A 15,999-nucleotide genomic window follows, 5' to 3' on the forward strand; every position below is an offset into this window, starting at 1 on the left:
CCCCACCCCCACGCGCACACACGCCATCATAAGCTCATAAATACAAACACACATGGCAGGTGGTGATAGCACAAAAATCCACTTGTTTCTCCTCTCTATTTCTGCCTTTGTAAGAAAGAGCTGCAGGGAAACTAGTGGTATAAACACACACTGATCTTATTGCTGCAGCCAATGTGCTTGCTCATGGAAAGGATGAGGTCAAATCAAATCAAAATCAAATCAATTTTATTTATATAGCGCCAAATCACAACAAACAGTTGCTCCAAGGCGCTTTATATTGTAAGGCAAAAGCCATACAATAATTACAGAAAAACCCCAACTGTCAAAACGACCCCCTGTGAGCAAGCACTTGGCGACAGTGGGAAGGAAAAACTCCCTTTTAACAGGAAGAAACCTCCAGCAGAACCAGGCTCAGGGAGGGGCAGTCTTCTGCTGGGACTGGTTGGGGCTGAGAGGAGAGAATCAGTAAAAAGACATGCTGTGGAAGAGAGCAGAGATCAATCACTAATGATTAAAAGCAGAGTGGTGCATACAGAGCAAAAAGAGGTGAATAAAAAGAAACACTGGGTGCATCATGGGAACCTCCCAGCAGTCTAAGTCTACAGCAGCATAACTAAGGGATGGTTCAGGGTCACCTGATCCAGCCCTAACTATAAGCTTTTTCAAAAGGAAAGTTTTAAGCTTAATCTTAAAAGTAGAGAGGGTGTCTGTCTCCCTAATCTGAATTGGGAGCTGGTTCCACAGGAGAGGAGCCTGAAAGCTGAAGGCTCTGCCTCCCTTTCTACTCTTACAAACCCTAGGAACTACAAGTAAGCCTGCAGTCTGAGAGTGAAGCGCTCTATTGGGGTGATATGGTACTATGAGGTCCCTAAGATAAGATGGGACCTGATTATTCAAAACCTTATAAGTAAGAAGAAGAATTTTAAATTCTATTCTGGAATTAACAGGGAACCAATGAAGAGAGGCCAATATGGGTGAAATATGCTCTCTGATCCAGGTGTAAACTATTGCACTCAGAGTTAAATTATGTTATGGCCATAGTGATTTCCAACAGTCCTCTTGCATCGATGCTCCTTGTACCATTTTTTCCCCCAATCTGTAGGTATTGTTCGCACATCTCCTACCAGGGACCACAAATGGGAGTTTGCTGTCAAAGGTGTCACACTGAGGCTACACATTTGAAACTGCAAATGGATTTATTCAAAATAAACTGCATTTGAGCCAGAAAATGGTTTAACAAGGTACATTGTGCTTTTAATCATTCAGGGAAGTCGCATCACTGTAAACCTGAATGTTCAAATTAATTAGATTAAGTAGTGTAAACACATTTAAAAAAAAAAAAAAAACGCTTTTTGAGTAAATTAAACTCAGAATTTTTTATTGAATTGAATGAATTGCATATTAAGTAAGCAAAACTTTTAACCATAACTTAAAAGAATTAAGTAATTATATATTTGAATTCCACTTATTTCTTTTGCTTCAGCATTACTGCGTGTGTCTGATGTCAGCGACACATAGTGGGTGTGGTGAGGGATGTGATATGAAAGCACACAACAGCTTTATGTAAATATGAATTTATTTGAGTTGACTTAATGACCCCTTTAGCGGTGGTGGTAGGCAAGTGGTTAGTGCACTTGGTTTTGGTGCAGAAGGTTCCCGGTTCAAACTCCACCCCTGCCAAATGTCTCCATGAAATATGGAGTTTTGTCAGAAAGGGCATCTGGCGTAGAGGATCCACAAAGAATCACAAAACAAATATTCTCATCATTTTTGTGTGTTATTTGATTCATCTGTACAAAAGACAAAAATGTTCAAACAGGCTGTTTTTATGTATTTTATTTATTTATGTATTCATTTCTTTAACCCTCTGGGGCCGACGCCGTCGTATACGATGGCTAAGACCAAGCTTTACTAAATTATAAATAACTTTTGAATGATATGAGATAGAAACTCACTCTTTTTTTTTTTTTTTTTGCTGAAAAGTTAACTCTACTGACTTTCAAGCCAGCCATCGGCCATCTTTGTACTCCTCATAGAAGCTATGTGATGACGTGCGCAATGTGAGTGTCCAAACGGAATTGGTTCACCGTCACATGGTTTTCCAAAATCCAATCGTAGGGCAGATTTACCTCACGTGAAAAGCCAAAGATCATTTTCAGGAGTGATGTGTTACTAGTTGGCCCGTTTGAATAGCTCCAATGAGTACATACTATTAGTACATACACAGTGTGCCCTGCGCCATTACGCACAGCGATCAGTGAAAACAGGAGCACACGGACAGCCTCTGATGACAACCTCTCATGCTCAAACAAAGAGTGTGTAACTATCAGGATTGCTCCACTAGTTTGCATGTGAATGTTACTGGATAACTGTTGCTTTCTCTGCGTAAAGCACTGTTTACCATATCAATGGACAACAAAACACATAAACCATTTTGTATATATTGTTCAAAATGTGCATTTGTGTTTATTGTTTGAACCTTTTTGTTGTACAGTCTTTCACACAAGACCTCAAATTACCTTTATAAAGTGTCAAAACAGTTATTTATTTTACTTTGCTGTGTGGTTTGAATAAATGTGTGTGGAAAATTATTTTTCGCTTTATTTTTTCCTTGCCTATTTTTGATTGTAAACCTTTATTACACTTATAAAACACAACAAAAACATATATATTCTGACAGCACAGGTTGTCCTGAAAAAAGAGACATAAAACTTGATTGCAGGGAGAGCTGTTAACAGCAATTATAAAACATTTATGCCAGGCGAGTGAACTGTCCAAAAAATGCCCTCGGACCCCAGAGGGTTAATATACTTTGCTGTGTTGTGAAAATATTTTTGTTTTTAGGATGTGTTGCCTCAGTGTGTAATGGGGTGTTTTTGACTACAATTGTTACTGCATATTATTAAAACAACTGGAGACTTATATTGGCTTTCTGAAAATGTGGATCTTTTGATAACTTTAAAGGAGTCTGTGTGAAAATGTCATTCCTTTGGAGAAAATATTACCACAGACACTGTCACGGGTATTAAGTAAACGTAAAAGCGTATTGATCAATAATGAGGAGCTTCATTGTTTGAAAAGTGGAGAAACCTCTGAAGATAAACTCATTGTCTCTTTCTGCAGGTGGAGGCTCAATGCGCTTCAATGTATATGCACAAATAGAGCACATGCATGCAACTGAACCTGTTCACACGATTTTATGATCAGAGTGACGCCTCTGTCATTCCAGTGTTCCAACAATGATATTCCAGCACAAACTGTAAAGCAGTTGCCCTGCAGGCTGCTTGTTGAAGCAGCACAGAGACAGAGGCTTCTTTGTGTATGAAAATTACAGGTCTTTACGGGTGTCCCGACACCTGCTCCAAAACCAAAGCCACATCAGTCTAGTTGGGACTGAGTTCATCCTCATTCTGTTACCACAGCTCTGAGATCTGCCAAAGAATCAAAGCCACAACACCAACAGTGATCATGTGCATGCAACAGCAGGATCTCTGCACAAACTAAAAGGAGTAAGAGGGAACATTTCAGTGAGATGTGTGTATTTGGATGATGCCACCATTCTTGAACACATGGAACAAGACACCAATTACGCTCAGAACGTCACACAGCTCCGCAAGCAAATGATCATATATGAAGCAGATGTCAATTTTCCTAACTGTTGTCTTTTCTAACATTCGCTGCATTTACATACACACACACACGTGGAAGAAACTGAGTGCACAATGAAAGAAAGCATGCTCAGCTCATAGATCCGTGGATGAATTATCTGTTTTTTCTGTCATCATCTGTTTTTTTTTTTGTTTTTTGCATTTTCTCTGCAGTATCTCCCAGCTGATGAGTAAGAATCGATATACAGTCTGTTGCTCATCCTTTGGTATCCACGGCTTGTTAATGAGCAGCGCATCACACAGTGCTGTCTGCACGTGTTTTCTGTCATTAGTGCTACCGCTGGTGGTCTGGTGTACAATCTTGTGATGGCCCTGGTCTCTATGCAACTATGTTTTTTATGTATGCACGTTAGTAAGCTACAACCCCTGACAAAAATTATGGAATCACCGGCCTCGGAGGATGTTCATTCAGTTGTTTAATTTTGTAGAAAAAAAGCAGATCACAGACATGACACAAAACTAAAGTCATTTCAAATGGCAACTTTCTGGCTTTAAGAAACACTATAAGAAATCAGGAAAAAAAACTGTGGCAGTTAGTAACGGTTACTTTTTTAGACCAAGCAGAGGGAAAAAATATGGAATCACTCAATTCTGAGGAAAAAATTACGTAATCATGAAAAACAAAATGAACGCTCCAACACATCACTAGTATTTTGTTGCACCACCTCTGGCTTTTATAACAGCTTGCAGTCTCTGAGGCATGGACTTAATGAGTGACAAACAGTACTCTTCATCAATCTGGCTCCAACTTTCTCTGATTGCTGTTGCCAGATCAGCTTTGCAGGTTGGAGCCTTGTCATGGACCATTTTCTTCAACTTCCACCAAAGATTTTCAATTGGATTAAGATCCAGACTATTTGCAGGCCATGACCTTGACCCTATGTGTCTTTTTGCAAGGAATGTTTTCACAGTTTTTGCTCTATGGCAAGATGCATTATCATCTTGAAAAATGATTTCATCATCCCCAAACATCCTTTCAATTCATGGGATAAGAAAAGTGTCCAAAATATCAACGTAAACTTGTGCATTTATTGATGATGTAATGACAGCCATCTCCCCAGTGCCTTTACCTGACATGCAGCCCCATATCATCAATGACTGTGGAAATTTACATGTTCTCTTCAGGCAGTCATCTTTATAAATCTCATTGGAACGGCACCAAACAAAAGTTCCAGCATCATCACCTTGCCCAATGCAGATTCGAGATTCATCACTGAATATGACTTTCTTCCAGTCATCCACAGTCCACGATTGCTTTTCCTTAGCCCATTGTAACCTTGTTTTTTTCTGTTTAGGTGTTAATGATGGCTTTCGTTTAGCTTTTCTGTATGTAAATCCCATTTCCTTTAGGCGGTTTCTTACAGTTCGGTCACCGACGTTGACTCCAGTTTCCTCCCATTCGTTCCTCGTTTGTTTTGTTGTGAATTTTCGATTTTTGAGATATATTGCTTTAAGTTTTCTGTCTTGAGGCTTTGATGTCTTCCTTGGTCTACCAGTATGTTTGCCTTTAACAACCTTCCCATGTTGTTTGTATTTGGTCCAGAGTTTAGACACAGCTGACTGTGAACAACCAACATCTTTTGCGTGATGATTTACCCTCTTTTAAGAGTTTGATAATCCTCTCCTTTGTTTCAATTGACATCTCTCATGTTGGAGCCATGATTCATGTCAGTCCACTTGGTGCAACAGCTCTCCAAGGTGTGATCACTCCTTTTTAGATGCAGACTAACGAGCAGATCTGATTTGATGCAGGTGTTAGTTTTGGGGATGAAAATTTACAGGGTGATTCCATAATTTTTTCCTCAGAATTGAGTGATTCCATATTTTTTCCCTCTGCTTGGTCTAAAAAAGTAACCGTTACTGACTGCCACAATTTTTTCCTGATTTCTTATAGTGTTTCTTAAAGCCAGAAAGTTGCCATTTGAAATGACTTTCGTTTTGTGTCATGTCTGTGATCTGCTTTTTTTCTACAAAATTAAACAACTGAATGAACATCCTCCGAGGCCGGTGATTCCATAATTTTTGCCAGGGGTTGTATCTTAAGAACATAGGTTTGAATAAGTGGTTCATTATGATTAGGAATGGCTGCCAATGAAGGTCAGCGGTCAACGTCAATTTTCACCCACATGTTGATAGAAGTCATTCTTATGCAAGGGACCTGAGGGGACTTGTGGTTATGCCTAGATACTTAAATGTGAACAATAGCACCTTAATACATGGACTAACCAAGGGGCGGTTGCAGAAAAACCTACTGTATATGTTAGAATCACAATTCTTATCCTTAATGATTCAAAATGTTCAAAATTAGATTTTTTTGTTGTTGTTTCTATTTCCTGCTGCTGAGGAGAAGGAGTCAATGTGTGTGCATGTATAGGCATTGGCCACTTCATTAGGTACACCTGATCAACTCTTTATTAAAGCAAAAATCTAACCCGTGTCACAGACCAAACGGTCCACGCCTAAAAAGTGGTCCGCCCTGCCTTCACTGCACATACCTCATTTTGGAGCTCAGTAGCTCGTCTGAGACGGACTCTCTTCACCCAAAGTGATCAAATGGATTATTAATCATCAGATGACAAAGTAAAATCTCTGAAATCATTCTAAAGTCAGTCAGTTTTAAGCAGAAACAAGGCGATACTCGGTGATGCTTTGAAATGACCGACACGCAGTGAACGCATCAGCTAGCAGCTCGTGTAGCTGCGGAGCTCTGATCGCTTCCTCCGTCTTTTACGATTAAACAGTGCTAAATTTATGTGGAAATGATTGTTGTACAAAAATTTCAGATATCTGTTGCTGTGAGACAGCCGATGACTGGAGTGAAGTTTTAAACAGAAACAAGGTGATAATTGGTGAACCACGGCTAATGACACATGCGCAATGAAGGCAGGGCGGACTGATTCTTAGGGGAGACTGATCGGTCGGCAACACCGGAAAATCAAGTAACAAGACTCAGTGCATTATTGCATGTTGACATGTTCAAGAGGATGTGCTGAAATTCAAACCAAGGATCGCAGTGTGGAATAAAGATAGTTTAAATGTTTTTGTTTGTGGCATGGCAATTTCAGGAACAGCTCATCTAGTGAGATTTTCATAGTCTTTTGGGTCTACAGAGAACAGGCTGAGGTTAAAATCCAGTTATCCAGCACTTTGAATATATCCCATGAAAAGTGAAAAGAGTTCTATGTGATGAGTTATATACATGCCATAGATGCTATTTAAACACAACCATAAATTAAAAATATTTTTTCATAAATCGCAATCATAAATGCACATTTCATGTTTTTTGTTGTTGCTTTTTTGCGTGTTGTTTTTTCAAACTTCCAAGATACAATTTCATATTGTCTATAAAATTTAAACATCCTGAAAACTGTGTTAAATGTGTTAGGGTTTATCTTATGCAAATACAGCAATATTTGCAAAATTAATTTATGGAAAAATAATAGAAACAAGTCAATCCTGCTTTGGTATTTGCTGTCAGAATATCAAACCATGTTTGAATGAAAATGGTTATCATTTTTGAGGTTTAATATCTCTGAAACAATTAATCTGCCCCCAGACAATATTGTTGCTGCCGTGATATGTCTGGAACTTTAAAACTGGGGAAATTCAAGCATTCCATTCCATGTTAAACCTGAGCTACACAGCTGAGAGCCCACATTCACACAGTCATAGTTCCAAATATTTAGCCTTAAATATTTCGACAAACCTTGATTACGTTTTTGTTGTTGTTGTTGTTTTACATCTTGCCCCTTGCCCCAATAGCCCCTTGAAAAAATTGTATTGTAATTATGAAGTAACAAATCTGTCAGCTGGAATAATTTTCCCCCCAAGAAAATCTGATATTATCAGGAAATTTTTTCTTATATTTCATGAACCGAGATGGAATGACCCATGATCACCTTTATTAAATAAAATTATAATGATTGACACATGCCTGAAAAAAAACATCAAATGCTACAATTAACAGAGAATGAAATAAAAACATCCATCCATGTTCTATACTCATTTACTCAAATTAAGGGTCATGGGGGAGCACACAGAAAGGCCCCCAGATGGGAAGCAATCCCATAACCTTCTTGCTGTAAGGCAACAGTGCTAACCACTAACACACCATGCTGCCCAAATAAAAACACACACTGTCCTTAACTGATGTTTATTTGAGATTACAGAACTCAGCGGTGCTCCCGTAAGGCAGTCCAAGCCAAAATCCCGGATAGAGGAGCTGTGTGAACGTGGCGTGGACCCTGTGGAGGAGAGTCATGGTTTCAGAGACGCTGTAGAAGGACGTCCCTGCTGTGTGGTCCAAGTACATGCCTACTATGTGGGACAGAGGACCTGAGATAGAGGTTTTCAAATTGTTGTGTCTGAATAAGTAGCCATTGCCTTCACACCTTAATGACCAAGACTGGTCATTAAATCCAAATCCACATTCATTCATCGCCCCTGTTCTCTTAATATTCTTATACGCGACCGCTATGAGCTGTCCCGCTCCAGTCCACCTCCCAGTAACTACGTCCACTCAGACCCTCTTTGCTAAGGACCTCAGACCACTTGGTGAATCTTTCTGGGTGATGAGGATATGACTGAACCGCTGTCACCAATGTTGCTTTTCTGTTTCCATCAGACAAACACAAATGTGTGTTTGCCGAGTTTGGATCCAGTGTGAGTTCATGTGAATATTTCATGAACTCCTCTCTGGTCTCCGGCTCTTTTAGTGGCAGTAAAACATCCACGCCAGACAGTTTGGATGAAATCTTTGCACCTTCCTCACTCAGAACACACAGCAGTTTATCTCCTACTTTTGATGCAGCCTCCATCACTTCCTGAAAGTACTTCAGCGGACGAACATGAGTGTTCACTGAGACTGTGGAGTCCCTCAGACCCGACAGAGAGCTGTAATTATTGAGAAAATGGACATGATCCTCTGTGTGTGAGCTGATCCAGCTCGGTGGATTTCCTCCTCAGCTCAGTGAGCTCCTGCTGCAGCTTCTCCAGAAGCTCCTCAACCTGACTCACTTCATGTTCCTGCTGGCATCTGATTTGCTGCTTCACCTCACAGCGTCGTTCCTGAGCAGCACAGATCAGCTCGGTGAAGATCTTCTCCGTGCCCTCCACAGCATCATCAGCAGAGCGGTTGATAGCTTCCACCTCCTTCTCAAGCACCTCCACGTCTTTCTGTCTGTCCTGGATTCTCTTCTGGACATTTTGCAGACTGGCCACAACCTCTGTCTGCCTGTCAGCTCTTTCTGAGACCACGTCGTGACCTTTGTGTTCATCCAAGGAGCAGAGGTAACAGACACACTGCTGATAAGTGCGGCAGAAAATCTTCATCATCTCGTCATGGCGGCTGCAGATGTTCTCCTGAAGCTTTAAAGTCGCTTTGATGAGCTTGTGTTTCTTTAATGGAGGTATGTCATAGTGAGGCTGTAGGTGGCGCTCACAGTAAGAGGCCTGACACGTCAGGCAGGACTTGAGGGCTTTCAGCTTTCTTCTAGTGCAGAAATCACAAGCCACATCTCCAGGTCCAGCACAGCAACGATCAGCTGGAGCTTCAGTTCCTCCACTAACTCGGCTAACACCAAGCTTTTCACCAAAACAGGCCTCGGCGTGAAGCTCTGCCTGCACTGAGGGCGTCTGGGCCTTTGTTTTCTGACCGCCCTCACCTCAGTGGTCTGTGATGCAGCTCATGCAGTCGCTGTGTCCACAGGGAATAGTCACCGGATTGTTCCGAACATCCAGGCAGACTGAACAGCGCGGTTTTACCTGGTCCAGCTGACAACTTTGCTTCGCCATTTCTTCTGTCGACAGCAGCAAATGTCAAAGTGACACTTTCCTTCTGTCATCTAAGACAAAGCTCCTCCCATTTCCTTGTCAGCTTTTGGACTTCAGCTCCGGCACATGAGGTTTCCACCCATGTTTAAACTGTCAGACCACTGAAAAGAGGGAGGAGGTCTGTAAGAGAGGGAAAGAACACTGCAAAACATTTCAAGTTAGAACAACTTGGAGATGGCAGTTCGCCTGCTGCCTTGAAAATGCAAGTTAACTCAAGTTGAAGAAAACCTTTGCTTTAGCTCGGGAATAAAAGCTGTCCCAGAAAAAGTCCTTTTTCTGTTCCACGCAGCGTCTCCGTTTTAGTTGGAATTCCAATATATGGGATCTGCAATGCATAATTATTTATGTCTGCAAGTGGGTTTACATTCACCTCCAAATGGTACAATTTGAAGTAGTGATTTCAAAATATGCTTCATGGAAACCTGTACATTTAAAAACTCAAATGTCACAAAAAAGTTTTTATGCACACGGGAGTTGGGTTTTTTCTTTTTTTGGGGGGGGCAATTTGAAACAGTCTTATTTTGAAAAAGTGGAATGGAAAAACTTTTTCTGTTAACTTATAAACTCAAGTAGAGTCAATAAGTACAAGTCTCAAATAACCAAACCAAGCCATTAATCTAACTTTAAATGTCTAAAATATATACAATTAAGTTGAAAGTACAAAACATGTCAGAGCTCTTTGAGTAAAAGAGAATCAGTGAGTGGATATCAGTAAATGGGGCTGTAAAGTTTTACAGTGAAGAGGAGGAGCTTCATCACAGTTTGCACTTTTTTCTGGAAGAACATGAAAGGTTTGACTGATGATGTTTGTCTTGGAAATTTATTTAAAGTCTAAAGGTCAGACGTTTCTGCAATTTTCACAGCGTTATTCCTGTAAAATATTGTAGATGCTGTATATGGACTGTTGCTGTAGATTTGCAAAATATTATGGCCAAAATTCACTGGTTCCTGAATTCTACAGTAAAGGCACGGCATACAACAATTCCTGAACGGGGGGGGAATTTTTTTTTTTTTTTTTTTTTTAAATCACAAATCGTTGAGAAAAGGTGGACGAATAAGCTTTATTACCGAACAGCCTGCGAATCAAGAGCGCAAAATAGACGAAAGAGGAACAAAACTAAACCAAAGCTAACATTGATCTCAACGCTTTAAACGAAACGTGCCTGGAGCCACAGCTGGAGCAGTGTGTGTCTGCATCTCTGAGTTCCAGGACTCAGCGCTGCGACGGAGCTCATAGCGCCGAGTCCTGGAGAAACTGCAAACAGAAGCTGTGGAGATCTGTGCGCACGCTGGTGGATCCACCTGCTCTGGTTCCTTGTCCAGAACAAAAGAGGGATCATCTCCTCATCATCAGAATCCTCGCTGTCTGAAGACACACTGCGCACTACGTCTTTCTCCAATTTTAAAAAAACTCTGGTGTGCCGTGGTCACTGCTGTATCACTGTATTACGTTACTAAGCCATATATATTGATTTAAAACAGAAAACTGTCAAAAGGGAGAATAAACATAAGTGTAAAAATGACTGAATATATCAGAGCAGTAAATTGATCAGTCCGTGCGAACGCCGCACATTAACTCCCCATGTGCGGTTATTCCACGAGCTGCAGCTGAGCCACAACCTGAATTCTGCCTTCCAGAACAGCTCTTTATATAATCATTTGAAATATCTTCCTGCTACCACATGTACATAAGAGCTGGATTGTCATTCCTACACTCATATTGTTATATTTAATAAAAATAAATAAATAAAAAGCGGACGCAGGAGGCGATGGCTGCTGTGTTCAAGTACCATTGGAAATTACACAACGTTTTTGCTGCTTCAAATTCAGCAGTTGCTTGTGGCAAAGTAATTAACTGCGGCCACACAAAAGATTAATTCTGGCATATATAAGGTGTCTGAACCCATTGAAGTTGACCCCCCCACCCAGATTTAAAAAAAAAAAATCCAAGCAAACAGGCTGAGTTTGCCCTGTAACTTCCGACGGTACATGAATGTAGCAGCAGCGGCAGCAGCAGCGGCAGCAGCAGCGGCAGCAGCGGCAGCGGCAGCGCTCACAAACGGCTTCTGTTCTGTATGAAAACATTCAGCTGGTCGAACGAAGTCAAACTAAACACTAATGTTACAAAAGCTAATCAAAATAATAAAAAACCGTCAAGAAGACAGCAAAATGAAATATGGACGAATTGAGGTTTTCTGTGGCATTTGTTCAAATTTTTCAACAGTTTAAAAATCCAGATGAAGCGCCAGCTGTAGGAACGAAGCTGTGAAAAGGTTAAACAATGGCAACAAAAGTCAACGAAAGTCCAGATTTCTTGTTTCGTTTGGGCTTCGTTGCCCTTCGTTAAGTGCCGTGTGACCGGGCCTTTAATGAATGTGTATGTGTGTGTGTGTGTGTGTATATATATAAGTTTTTTCATCAGTAGAAGCATACAGTATTTCCAGCTGTTGTTTTTGTCATTGTTTATTTAGAAAGATGAGATGGCATCTTGATAATGTTTCGTTATTGTTGATATCAAGACGTCATGTGATACTACATTACTATGACAGATGTGACTTTCACCAAGTCCTAGAAAGCTGATGTAAACAAAAACTTGCATATATCTTTATAATTAATAACTCCTCCGCTTTGTTTTTTTTTTTCTTTTTTCTTTTTCCAGTATTTGTCTCTCAAATTACAGTCAAATAGAGACTTATACTCGTTTTTACTGTCATTCGGTAAAAAAAAACATTACAGATGCTGTCACAGAATGAAATATCAATGCACTACACGAATAAATAAAAACAGAACAAAAGTCCAAGTATGTGATAGCGATAAATTGTGTTTGAAAGAAAAAACTATCGATAACTGTCTCTGTATCTGCATATACACAGCATACAATAAATACATAAAGGACATGGGTTAGTGTACATAAGAAGATGCTACAAGCATAAAGTTGCTCCCAGATGCTACAGTGTATTCTATATTACACAGTTCTATCGATTTGCATTTAACTGTCTGATGGCGGTTGGGTAAAAGCTGTCCCAGAATATGCATGTTTTGCACCTCTGGCTACAGCTGCTGTCTACTTGAGGTTAGGAGGGAAAACAGTTTGTTAAAGGAATGTGAAGTGTCCCTGATTATCCTTTTTTCCCTGGACAAGCAGCACTATTCTGCCAGTTCACCAATGGCTGGCAGCCTGGCTCTAATAATAATAATAATCTCCTCAAGCAATAAATCAGTCATTTTGAAACTATGAAAATATGCATGGGAAAATTAAGAAAATAATAGTCACCTTGCAAAAACACATGTTGAAGAGGAAAAAACATAGCAGTTGCACTGCAGTATAATTTGCACGTTTTTCTTTGTTTTTTTTTTTTTGCATTGTTGTAGTGTACTTTATATTATTAGTATTTATTCTTTTATTATTGGCATTTATTTTGTTTAGTGCTTTGATTCATAGAAAAGTCTGCCAAAGAGTTGTAGTAATAATAATCCATCCATTTGCTATACCCGTTTATGCCAATTAAGGGTCACGGGGGGGCTGGAGTCTATCCCAGCAGTCATAGGGCATGAGGCAGGGTACACCCTGGACAGGACACCAGTCTGTTGTAGGGCCACATATAGACAAACACATTCACACCAACATGCACACCTATGGTCAATTTTGAGTTTCCAATTCACCAAACCTGCATGTCTTTGGAGGTGGGAGGAAGTTGGAGTACCCGGCGAGAAACCACGCAAACACGGGGAGAACGCGCAAACTCGACATAGAAAGGCCACAGGTGGGAAGTAATCCCATGACTTTCTTGCTGTGAGGCAACAGTGCTATAGCAGGGTTCTAGCGAGCGCAAACTTGCATTACGGCCTGTTACGCTATAATTTTGGACTGTTAGGCTTATTCTGGACCTACGCTTATTTTCAATACAGCGTAATGGGTCTGTAATCAACCGTTTCTGCAGCGCGACTCCAGATTGAAGCGTGAATCAATGAAGCAATGCTTCGATTCAATGGCTCGTGGCTCTTTGATTCGCTGCTCTTCAGAAGTGGTAAGTCCGCTTCTTAACCCCTCTCGAAACCATTAAAATATCATGAGTCACTTTTGTGTGTATTAAAGTCACTAACTGGGACTCTTGTCTTGTTGCAGTCAACAAATAACAACGTCAACAATGTCCTCCATTCTATTGGCACAGCTCCAAACGCTGAGCGGCTCTCTGCCGAGACAGAGTCCGCTCGGAATTAATAACTTCAAAATGAATTGCCACTTTAAATAAAATGACACCTCTTTACAAACGTTGCAATACAGACAATAAACTACAATCGACTAAAATGTTTTTCCTCCTAAAATGAGATGTCCCGCATTCTTTATGAATCTGACGTGCAGCACAGCTGCAAGAGCTCAGCTCAGAGGTATGGAAATACATTCATGCCAATAATGTCTGAAAGGAAATGCTTTTGACAAAAACTAACATATTTAATTTCTGTTTATGTCCAGAGATCAAGGATCCACCATGTAGAGTTTATGTCCAGAGTTTAAGGATCCAGTGACCAATTTCATATTTACTTACTTTAAGACTCAATGAAATGTTGTTCAATTTCAATTTAATCAGCCTATAAAGCACCAAATTACAACAAAAGCCATTTCAAGGTGCCTAACATAGAATAGTTCAACATAAAAAAAATTTAAATAAATAAATAAAAATAAAAAAATCAAATACCTAATTAAAAACAGAAGTAAAAGAATAAAACATAACAAAATAAAAACTCATAAGAAAGAGAATAAAAATAGGTTTTAAGTCTTGACTTAAAAATGTCCACGGACTCCGACTGCCTCACTGAGGGCCATGTACTGGCTAACCCAGAATGAGATTGCCCACTCAACAAACTTCCCCAACCTTCTGAACATGATGAAGGGACTTGGGCTGTCATACCCGGCTTTTCCCCTTTGGGTACCCCTAGAATGGCCAATTTTTACCTTCAATTTTCAAAAGCCCCCCCCCATCCCCATTCGCTTCGCTCCCTCGGCATTACCACTACGCTAAACTTTTATCCTAGCTAGAACCCTGTATAGTATAGATTGCAGGATTTCCAAAACTGGTTAAGAAACAAAAATGACAACATGTACTCTGGAAATTACAGCCTTCTTAACAAGAAGCTCAAACATGCTCCGTGGGCTTTTATATCTCACCTAAAAAGATCCTTGTCATTTCAATGGTTGATTGTATTGTACTGTTCCATCTTTCAACTCATGCAAATATTCTTAACATTGTGCTCAAACATTCATATTATTTCATCCATATTTCATTTATGCATAAAGTTATTTGGATCATTTCAGTGAAAAAAAGTGTACCTAGCCAAAATTATACCCAGCAGACAAAACACAGGAGGATTAATAATAATGGTTCTATTCTATTCCACGACAACATGGACTTCAGCCAGCAATGTTTTTCAGGTAGAAAATATATTCATGCCACATCTGCAATTATTACACAGGTGTGTACAACTCAATCTATAAAGAATGAACATCAATTAACAGTGACAGAAATGACTTCTTGTTTAAATGGTAAGAAGAGGGGTAAAATGATGCAAACAAATGAAACCGGAATAAAAGTCTTATTGCATATTTTAATCCAAATCAAAACATGAAGGAAAATTGATCAAATTTGTTATTACTTTACAGAAAATGAAGAAAAAGTAATATCTTACCTGTTCGTTTCAGTTGGATTCATCATCACAGCCTGATGAAAACCTATCCACATACAGCATCCTGATTTTGGAAAATGCCGTCTAAAAATACTTTAGTTCCTTGTTGTGGCTGAAGAAACGTAGCATTTTAAAAGACCCTCTGCGTTTTGTCTGCTCTTGGTGCATTTTTTTAGCCTGAACCACAGAATTTCGGCGCTTTGTGCCACAACAAGAAAATTAACTTATTTTAAAAGTTGAAAGAGTCACAGCGGCTCATTCAGTCACGTCAGCATTTACCAAATACTGACGGTTCGTCAGCATTCTGCAGGCAATGAAAATAAATCCCATGATCCACCAAGACAAGAATAAAATAAAATTAAATAAAATTAAAAATAAATGTTAAATTACACTGTTTGACCTGCACCACCTGCCAAACAAAAGGGTTCTGTCGGCTGTGGAAACCCAAACCAAGCCAGACTTAATCGTTCTGACCCGGACTGCTTGGTGGAAATGGGCTGTCAGCATACACCGGCTAAATCGCCATGGTGTGATAGCTGCATAACTTATTCGATGTAAACCACCATATGCCAACATTTTTAATACGGTCAGCATACGCTGGCTAAATCGTCAAGGTGTGATAGGGCTCTACCTGCTATCTGCGCAATTTGTTCAAAGATAATCTGCAGAGCTAGGATGCAAGAGACCAGAAATGCACATACTACAAGTACACAGCATGAATTTTCTGCATGAAAATTGTAACCCCAACAACTAGCTCCATACACAGAACCCAGTAAAAGGCATATGTAGGATTGTATGACAAGGAGAATCCAATTTT

At 39.9% G+C, this 15,999-nt stretch overlaps 1 protein-coding gene and 1 pseudogene across 1 annotated transcript in view; both read right to left on the bottom strand.

Annotated features, from left to right (window-relative positions):
* Window positions 1-15,999, bottom strand: part of ctbp2l (C-terminal binding protein 2, like) — a 312,102-nt gene that overhangs the window by 268,942 nt on the left and 27,161 nt on the right. The window lies entirely within an intron of this gene.
* On the bottom strand, window positions 7,822-9,476 carry LOC117530774 (annotated as a pseudogene).

Source organism: Thalassophryne amazonica, chromosome 18, assembly GCF_902500255.1.
Source record: "Thalassophryne amazonica chromosome 18, fThaAma1.1, whole genome shotgun sequence".
In the NCBI taxonomy this organism is placed as follows: Eukaryota; Metazoa; Chordata; class Actinopteri; order Batrachoidiformes; family Batrachoididae; genus Thalassophryne; species Thalassophryne amazonica.